This window comes from Cyprinodon variegatus, unplaced genomic scaffold, assembly GCF_000732505.1.
Source record: "Cyprinodon variegatus isolate N-32 unplaced genomic scaffold, C_variegatus-1.0 Scaffold35, whole genome shotgun sequence".
Taxonomy (NCBI): Eukaryota; Metazoa; Chordata; class Actinopteri; order Cyprinodontiformes; family Cyprinodontidae; genus Cyprinodon; species Cyprinodon variegatus.
In genome coordinates this window covers 1,453,580-1,464,047 of record NW_015150488.1, presented here as the reverse complement: position 1 = coordinate 1,464,047, position 10,468 = coordinate 1,453,580, and the positions used below count along the sequence as shown (strand labels likewise).

Genomic DNA, 10,468 nt, shown 5'->3' with positions numbered 1-10,468 from the left:
TTCTTTCCCCCTCTCTAAAATGAGAACATCAGAGAGTTTACTCATCATTTGAAAAATGAGCATAAATGTACCTTTTTACTACAGGGAAGCATTTAACAGAAGACAGATACATTTTATATCCATACATATCCAACCGCGCATCTGTCTCTGTGTGTGGCCAGGGGCTCTCCTTGTGTTATGCTGCTCTCTCACCACCTGTAAAATAGCTTCTATTCCTACATGAATATTTTTCATCATCACATAGGAATAAAAAGCCATATTACATCATGGCTTGCATGTAGAACACAGACTGCAAATAACAAGTGCTTTCACATCCTATTCCTCCTGAATCATCATGTGACCTGTGAAAGATGAGAGAAAGAGAAAACAATACAGAAAAATAAGTAATTTTTAAAATAAAGATTTTAAAATATCACTAAACAATGAGTTAGGTTGGGCTTCATTTTTATTATGTTTTTTCTTTAACAAAGATTAGTATATAGTAAATATTTTGTTTTATAAAAAAATAAAAACTTTGATATATATATATAGATATAGATATATATATGGGTTGGTATGTTTAAACAAAGATTCTGTTTTAAAATGAAAGCTTTAGAAGGCAACATATTCATATAAATTCAAATCAAAGATCCCTATTGCATCACACAGCTAGAGTAGAAATCCCCATCAGATTACCCAAAACATATAATTACGGTTAAATAATGAGGTTATGTTTTGCTATTGGTGCTTTAATTTCCATTATTACCACCCGGCTGTTTTCTATAAACATAGCCGACCATCCGAATGTTGATTCCAAGTCAGCATGGTAAAAAAAACTCTGCTGCTGAAATAACTCTTAAGTTAATTTAGTGAGAATTGTGAATTGGCTGCAGCCACAAGCATCATATTTCTGGACTCAGTGACAGCAGAGATAAAACACCCCCAACATTTTTGAATGGGAATTATAAACCCTCGCTCCTGCTTCCTTTTACACACAGTTGTAAATGCTATCAAAGTCTATATAGGACAGACAAAATCTCAAAGTAATGTTGACAGTTGGTTTGAACAGCATGCTAAAGATGTAAATTTGCTCTCATTTCTACAAGAAGCTTTTAGGATAGATTTTTTTCAGATGTAAGGAATTGCGCAGAAATGTTTTTATCAGATTTGAATATTTACATATCCTTTTGTGATCCAAGCCTTCAAACATGAACAAATTCTTTCCACAATTTTTGACCTTCAGGTTTTTGTAAAGCTATGACCTGAGACTGACTTTAGTCGATTTCTGCTAAGAGGTCATGTGTGATGTCACACATGATCTGTAGGAGGGCATTTGCTTCATAACTGAAACTCAGTTATTTAAAAAAGTTAATTATTATAAAGTTTTGAATTTTACATCAGCAACTAATAAGGCTAGCATTACTAAAAACATAGATTCCTGCGTATTCCCTAGAAAATATAGAATATAGACACTTTCTAAAGGGCTCCCACCTTTGTCAGATCCATTATTATTTGTCATAAATTTTGAGAAAAAAAAAGAGCAACTTTGCAATACTGATTTTTAAAAAGCGTTATTCCCTCCCTGCCTGAATAGAATTCAGGCCAGTCTTTATACTAATACACCATCTTTTTCTTTCTAATTGCTTTGCTTGTGTCTCAGCTTTTCTTTATATTTCTGAGCACCACACACTGGAAACATCTAACCTTTAACGTGGTGCTTTCGCTAATCAGAAAAAGGTCTGATTTCTCTTTTCCCAACTATCAAGCAGTCAGAGATGTCACCTACGCATTTCTCGATGTAACTCTTAAGTGCCACTGCTAAAAAACACCAAAAGAGAACATTTTCTTCAGCGAATATGGCCAGCTATGAATTTGGAGGAATTTACTTTTTTAAAACTATCAAATAGCAGTAAACCTAGAAAAATATGTTATTTTTCGCAGAATCTGTATATTTTTTATCTTGTGCAAAAACATAAAATAGGTTATCTATTTTCAAATTTAATGAGGATTTATTTTCTCCTGCATAATGCCTGCTTACATTTTTGCAGCCTATAAATATAATCAGTAATTAATCAGGGTAGCTCTTGGCATCCTTTTCACAAACAAAAACCAACTGCCTGCTGGCATATATTTGGGTGAACAAGCTTTGACTGACACTGTAATAACGGCTAGAAGTTTTTTATGGAGCGTTTCCTGATTACTTTGACAGACCTTAGTGGTTTTCACTTAATATCAGCCGACATGTTGCTATAAATTGTCTGATGTGTTGGAAGACAACTTCGTGTGAAGCATTGTATTTTTATTTTTTTAGTAGTCATTCAATTTCTTCAATAAATTGTTAATGCTGCAGCTGTAAATGGATGCCACCATTTGAATACAGTTTTATACTATAGACTTTTGCTATAATTAGAAAATAAATGAGTCGTTGTGGATTATAATGAGGCTTAGTATAATTAAACAGATGAGGCCTTTAAATAAACACAACAGTAAAAGAAGCCTGATCTCCTTTTGATCATTATAAACACGCAGTGAATAGCTTGATCTCGATATTATGTGCTGTGATTAAGCTGGCCACAAAAAAGAAAAAAGTACACAAGGTTTCTAGAGTTTCCGTGTGAATATTAAATTATGATTAGGTGCTTCTTCAGAGGATGCAATGTTCATTCTTCATGCAAGGTGGGATTAAAATACATCACACCACAGGAATCTTGGCAAGTCAAGGACTCGTATGCAAGCGTAGAGCCCTGAAGGCTCCATGATTGATGACTTCAGTGATGTCAGAGCCATCAGGAAGCGCAAGCAGAAGGTCTGTGATTAACATGCAGTTGTGTGAAACTGAGAAAATGTAAGTTTTATCTTTTTCATCTATCTACCTGTGATCAAACTGTATTAATAATTTAAAAGGTGTGGTGTGTTTTACAGAATCTTGTTGCAGTTGCACCTGTTTTTTTACCTGTTTCTTCTTTCTGCACCGGTGAAAATCCCCCCAGCCCCCTCTGGTCTGGATCTGTGGTTGATTAAAAAATAATTAAAGCAAATACTTCAGTGGGTTTCGTCAAAGTTTAGCTCAGAATGTGTCACAGAGAGTGAGTGGGAGCCCCACACACCCCACTGTCAGGCTTGGTTTTATCATCTGATCTATAAGGGAAATTCTCCAGAGGCAAAGTTATGCAGGAGCATGACAGGAACGCTTTGCACTTTGAAGTAGAGTGACATTATCAGTAAGTATGGTCTTGAAATAGAATCTCATCTCGCTCTCTCTCTCTTCTAACTCTCCCTGTCTCTCTGCTGTTTCTCTCCTGCATCTATTTTTCGTAGTTGCCATCCTCATTTTCCCACTCTTCTCCCTCACTTTTCTTGCCTCCTTTTCATCGAATTCCATTTCTTTACCTCAGCCCCAATTCCTGTTTTTCTTTTGCCTCTCTCCATTGTCACCTGCCCCCCATTTTTCACAGTGAAACTGCCTATTCTCAATGTTTCCCCTCTTTTTCCAGGCATCCACCTATTTCTCTGCTTCTATCTCTATTCCCTCACTTTGTATCATTCTGTCTCGCTCCAAATCATGCTGCTGACTGCCTCTCAGGGAGGTCATGAGATCAGGCAGAGATAGAGATGGGCTGCTGGTCAGCGGTAATGACACGCGGGCTGAGGGGCCACTCGGGTTGCCTCTCTTGGGAATTTTTAGGCTTTACCCGTCTAGGAGAGATAACCACATAGAAAGATAGGAAAGGATTTGTTGCACAAAATAGGAGGGATGAACGAGCATCCAGTTCTCTGCACATATGGGGATGTCCATTATAGATTTGTTATGGGATGATGTCTAGAATGAGAATATTTACAGATAATAGGACGCGTGGGACTGGGAACAATCTTCATGTCTGGGAAGCTTGTAGGTTTTTGAAAATATACTGACATATGCAGCCCAGATAGGTGGTAATTTGTAATTGTAGTTGACAGTTTGGTAAAGATGCAAATAAGTATTTTAGAGGTTTTAGCAAACGGTCTCAAAAACTGACACATGCATGAATGTACAAGAGATATCTACTGTGATGTCTAGACGTTCTGGTAAAATGACCTCTGGACCTATATTTCAAGTCAAATGTGGAGTATATGAACAAAATGAATTGGTAAAAATGAATAGGGGCATTTGTGTTATTCTTGAACAGTTTAATAGATACACACTTTTGAGATGAAAGGATAGGTTTTGAGAAGTTGCAGCATTTATTCCTCTATTATTTATTATTTTTTTGTCCTTTATAGTGTCCCTGGTACTACAGTTAAATATTCAGGTCAGAAATGAGAGGAATTACAGCATTTATAAATCATGGAGGCAAAAAATATAATAGGTCAAAAAAATCCCTTAAAACAACTTTTTTTGTTTTTTTTGGGGGGGGGGGTTGTTTTTCTTTTTTGTTTTGTTCATATATTCACAAAACAGAGATTAAATAAGTGACACTAAGCCTGTTCTGAATTTTCAAATGAAAGGCCTCTCTCCAGGAAGTCATGGTCTCTTCCTGCCAACAAAGCCTTTGCCAACTGGATCATTTGTCATTTCACTCAGCACCAGAGGAGGGAACAGTCTGTACACAATGGCTGAAAGTACCTGTGTCGATGTTCCAGGTTTACAGAAATAAATGGTGTGTCTTTGCAAGGGGCTGTGCAAACAAATGAAAGGCTTTTAGTGTAAGTGCAACCCAGCAAACAGCAGCAGGTGTGTACAGAGCTCCTGGCTCAACTGTGGACATGCTACCGTTTTAAAAGGAAAAGTTTGCATCATGCAAATATCTTTATTTGTCACTGGTTGTTCTCACACTTATTTTGGTCTCTGCATATTCTCACTTGGTAGTATTTTTTTAAGTACAAAATTAGCTCACTTCTGGTTAACTCATACAAATAGACAGAGAAATTTTGTATTTCTTGGTATTTTCAGTTTAAAGATGTATATCTAATAAAGACAATAACCCACCCCTCAACTGTTGCTCATGAAGCTTGAATGCCTTAGGTTTCAGACACATCTCTTATCATTGCAGTATATTAACAATGTATTTAGGGAGAAAAAATATATGTATTCATCAAACATTTTGTTGTTCATTGATAACAATTTTTCAATCTAAGTTATGGGTAGTCCCTAATACCAAAAAATAAACATTTTGACTATATTTTTAGAAAGATATGAGTCACATTTGTTACATTTCTAAGGTTTACCTGATTTCAAATTGTGTTTTTTAGAACCTCTAATTGTTCAACATTAAACTTTATGTCCTTATTAATTTAACTTATTAATATAATTTAACTTAAGATAATTAAAGGCATTTAATATTCCTTTTAAGCTATGAAATACTTCCTTGCTTTGATGCTTGATTCGATTATCTTTGAGTTAGTAACCAACTCAAGTGAGTTGGTCCCAACTTCCAAATGATTGGACTAACAAAATGGCAACAAGAAAAAATTTTGAAGTGGTAGCTGATGTAATGATTTTATCTTGTACCGCCCTTCTGCAGGATGGCACCCAAAACGGAGAGCCATGATGTCACATCAAAAGCGTCAATAGCTTTAAAGACTCTGCATCCCAAAAGAGCCCAGCCTGATTGGTGTCCCAACAAAACCTTCATTCCCTCCTCCAGTGAGACTTGCTCCCTCATCTTCTCTTGCAATATCCTGTATTCATCACAGAGAATCTGAGGTTGCTAACCTGACATTTGATGGGGCACAAAATTGGATTTCCACTGTGATTTTCTCCTCGAGCCTCTTGTGGAGTGTAATCCACACTGTGACTAATTGAGTGACGTGCCAACAGCCCGAGTGAGTAAACAGATTGCTACTCAAATCTGCTTTTTTTATTCTGATGGCTAAAAAAGGCACTGATCAGATGGAGAAATGAATTAAAGTGCTTCTTGTATCAATGCCATCTCTTACTGTTGTTTTGTGCACATAATGTGAGCCTCAACACATTGCTGTTGGGCTGCCCGGTAACATTCATAGCTAATCTCTGAAACAGAAATACATTTTCCTGTTGTAATAAAAACATAGTTTGGACAAACAGTGTTGACTGGACACTTTAACTAACATTATTTATAGCTTTATTTATGTATAATCTATGTATAATTTATTATACTATAAAATCATCCCTTAAACACAGTGGGAAGCAGAGGTGTGAGCGACAGATGTTACAGGATGACTCACCGCAGCTATGTCACCTGTCGGACCGCTGCTATCCCAGAAGACACTGTTTTAACCAAACAAATCCTTAATATAAACAGAAGAAAAGCTCTCTAACAAGCATGCGTTGTACATTTTTTATCTTTATCCTTATAAAAGAAATCATGTTATATTCTGATTTATTGGCACCGTTTTCATCCCTAGAGTTTTTCTTTTAGATAAAACAATGAAACTTTCCACTAATTAGTGCGATTGTTTGACTCTCTCATTCCTAAAGAAACGCGCAAACACACATAAATCTGCACATATCCTTACTGAGATGCAGCAGCCTACACTAAGCGCACCCCCCCCTGTTTGGAGGTTTGCTTTGACACATTGTGAAAACAGTGGTAGCACCCTGAAAAGGTGAGCCACTCGGAGCAGTTAAAAACATAACAGCATAAGACAAGATAACAGTGAAGGAACACACTAACTGACTGGGGATAATATGGCATACGTACCTGAGAGGGGGGGGGTTTAGCTGCTGGGTTCTCCCCTTCGAAGTTTGGCTGTTCTCCCCTTTTTGTGGATCAGGCTGCCGGAGTGTTTTCAGGAGGCAGAGAGAGTCGGGAACTGGGGCTCAGCTGCAGAGACTGACATCATTCCTTTCAGAGAGGAGGTTTTCCCCTCCCGCTATCTGCACCCTCTCTGTGTGTTGGTGTGTGTATGTGTGTGTGTTTCACTCTCCCCATCTCTCCCAGCCTCACACTCCATACAGTAGTATACTCCTCCCATCTCTCCCTCCCTAACTCCTTTATTTTATCTCTTTTTTTATCCCTATTATTACTGCTATTTTTCAAAGTCACCACAGGTGAATGACCCAACACTAAAGTGGTGGCTTTATGCAGAGTAACAAGTGCCGCACAGGGTCTACACTATTAATTTAGCCTGCATGTCTTTTAATTATTTTTTCTACTCCTTATACTAAAGCACCACAGAAGAAACAAACCTGCCAGGAGTTTTACATTAAGCCTTTTCTATCCAGTTTCTCTTTGCAACTCCTATCAGAGCCTAATGGACAGTCCACCTTCACCTATCAAATTCTTTTAGACCAATGGGAATAGAAAAAAAGGAGCCACATTTAAGAGTATTGAGATGGATGCCTGTTGTGGCACCTGCATCTGAGGAGATTGGTGTTGCTGTCCGTGGTGCTGATTAGAGCTGAAGGAGACATCACTAAGGACAGCAGTGACCCTGCAGACCTGGAGAAAATAGCCTTCAGCAGAGTGTATGTGTGTGTGTGGTCAGTGGGGAGTGGGTGGGGGGGTGTGCTTAAAGCACAACCCCACACAGACGTTTTCAAGACAAAAACCACACACACACGTGCATACAGAGCCTAAAATCTACCTCCCAGCCTTCTCCTCTGGCTCCCACGGGCATTTCTCTGCGTCTCAACTCATTTAGGCTTACATTCATCATTGTAAGGTAACTGTGGCAGGTGGGATTAAAATGGATTAGCCCTATTAAAGAAATGTGTGGTGAATATTACACTCAACCCAACCAAAGCCACACGCACACACACACACATAGAGTCCCCCCTTGGAGCCACATGCATTCAGCTGCAGGGGCAATGGATAAAACTCTAATGTAATGCAGGAAAATACACTCAGTCTGGTAAAGGCTAAAACCAGCTGGATTGAAAGTAAAACGGCCAACAAGGCAGCCTGATGATGGTACACCCAGCATCAGAACAGGAGGGAGAAGTATAGTTGCTGTGTGTGTTGCTGCTTTTCTGCCGCTCACACAGTGGACTCCTTTTGTTGTCTTAACTCTCGTCTCAAGAGGTAGCTTTTAGATTCTCGCCTCCTTGTTTCCATAGTGACACTTTTCCTCCTTTGTGCGAGTCTGTGTGTATTTCAGAGACACACAGAAAGGAAAAAAAAGACAGGCGTGGGGAGGAAACGAGGAGGGGTATGACAGCAAGATAACTTGGTTCAGTTACATTTATTCACTAAAAAGGAGAAAAAGGGAAAATAAGTCCACATAAGCCAGTTTTCTACATGGGGGAGAATCTTTACAGTCTCTTTTTTAGTTAAAACCAGAAGGAAGTTGCTTAACTTTGTTGGATGGCTTTGCAACAGCTCTCATTACTAAAAATAGGAACTACTAATTTCTTCTGATATGCATCTTTTAATCATTTACAGATTAAGTTATGTGTCCACTGTGGGGGCGAACAGTTTTCTTTCCTTTTGTTTTTTTATTTTATTCTAATAACAAAGATTCAGGGGAAACTTATTTATGTCTGTTCTCTTCATGACGAGGGACTGCACCTTTTAACGCCTTTCAAATAGATTTTCGCTCCTCTGTGATTTGGATTTTCACCAACCGTGGGAACATACGCCGTCTGAAAACATACGGCAGCCCTCACACATGACATAATTAGACAAAAAACATAGTAAACAAGCATCACAGAGCTTTGCTCAGGAGGCTTTATCTTATTCTTTTGCCCGCCACTGTCATACAATCTAATGAGAGCTTAGTCAGCGAGCAGCTGCATTGAGATTTGATAATGAAAAACATTCGGAATGACCTTGGAGGGTTCAACTATCAACTAGATAAAATACTACCTAATCTGCTGTGCACTGCGTCTAATAAATTATTAATTATGGACATTAAATGGCTGAATTTATCACTTTCAAAACAACCTAGGTGGAGTTGGGAGATTGATGGCATGGAAACAGATGTGTGTATGGTGTGTGCTTCTACACTTTTTTGTTGTGTTATTGGGACCTCTGCTGCTTAACCAACCAACTTTGTGGGGACCAATTGTTCTCAGCAGCACCAAAGCCTAACCTGGTTTGGCACAACTTTAATTCTTTGATCCGTGATAGAGTCCGCAAGGTGTGAATGAATTAGTCTTTGTGCCAAAGTGTGTTTTCTGGTTTGTCACTTCATTAGAGCCTTTGCCACTATACTTATTAGGAGATAATGACATTTTATATAATACTTGTCAAAGTAAAGTGTGTCTTGTGAAAAAACATCCAGCAACTGTCTGCATGTGACTTTGTCTTGTGAAGAAAGTAGAAGCTATTATTATTATTATTATTGCCCCTGGATATAAGTTTTGTACTTCAAGCTTTACAAGCTGTATTTATGTTTGATACTCTTGTTTTGAAAAAGAAAATGGAGGCACTTATTGAGCCGTAAACAGCAAGGAGTTACAAAAGCTTCAAAAGGTTCTACCTCTTAAGTTATTTGCATGGCATCATTTTTGGTACTTGTGAAAAAAAGAAAAGTAACAGGAAATTATTTGTAATCATTATAAAAAGATTACACAACTACTGGCTATCAGCTGAATTCAACACCGTTTGTCACTAACAATGCTAAAGTTGGCATGTGCTTTATTCTTGTGAATAGAGAATACAAGGGCTATAAGCAGAAACCTGGGATGCTTTCACCTCAGAGTTAAGGTGAATCCAACTTCCAGCTGAATCCAGCATCCATACAACTTGTTAAATTTGACTCTGAGGATATTAGAAAGCGTCATGAGCTATGTTATGGTTAGGAATAAAACTACTTTCTTGGCTAAGCCGAGGCACATTGGAGAACACGGAAAAGCAAATTTGTAAAAAAAAAAAAAATAGGTGGCCTGGTCAAATAAAACCAAAGTTAAACTCTTTTCCCAACATGTGAAGAGCTATGAGACAAAAACCAACACTCTACATGTACCTAACCTGAAACATGGTGACAGAAACATCATGGTTTTGAGGTAAATTTCTTAGTCAGAAGCTGGTCAGAATTAAAGACAGTTTAGGTTTCCTGCAGGACTGCGGTGTATGTGCTTTATTACATGTAATAAAGCTACTTAAATCCTGTTAATTATTTCAGATCAAAGTTTGCTTTTTAGTGGGACAATCCCCCCAAAAAACGTCAGCTAGTGCGATAAAAGAATGATTTGGATCAAAACATAGTAATTTTCCAGTCATAGTTCAACGTTAAATCCAACAGAGAATTACCAGAGTGCAAAATGACTGTTCAATAGATGCTCTCCATCCATTCTAATAGAACTTTATCTATTTTATCATGAAGAACTACCAAAATGTCCAGTTTCTACAATGGAAAAGCTGCTTGAGAAAAAAAAATGTTTGGAGTTGTTTTCCAGTGGCTCTTGAATTAGGAGGTTAAATACTAGGAATCCCATTAATTAATCAATTTTATTTGATAAAGTTCCTTTTTGTCACCCAAATATCCTCGGATACAAACTAAGATACAAACAAATGATTTCTTATCGATACAGTCTTAAATCATTTTGAAGTAAATTGGATTTATCATGACACTTTTTTAAAATTGG

General features: G+C 37.7%; 1 long non-coding RNA gene across 1 annotated transcript; it reads right to left on the bottom strand.

Moving 5' to 3' along the window:
* Positions 1-78: 78 nt before the first annotated feature.
* On the bottom strand, positions 79-6,761 carry LOC107103924. The gene is made up of 3 exons (XR_001482213.1): positions 6,639-6,761; positions 2,933-2,986; positions 79-341 (listed from the first exon to the last, which is right to left on the bottom strand). It is a non-coding gene; the product is annotated as an uncharacterized LOC107103924 (long non-coding RNA).
* Between the last annotated feature and the right edge of the window lie 3,707 nt (positions 6,762-10,468).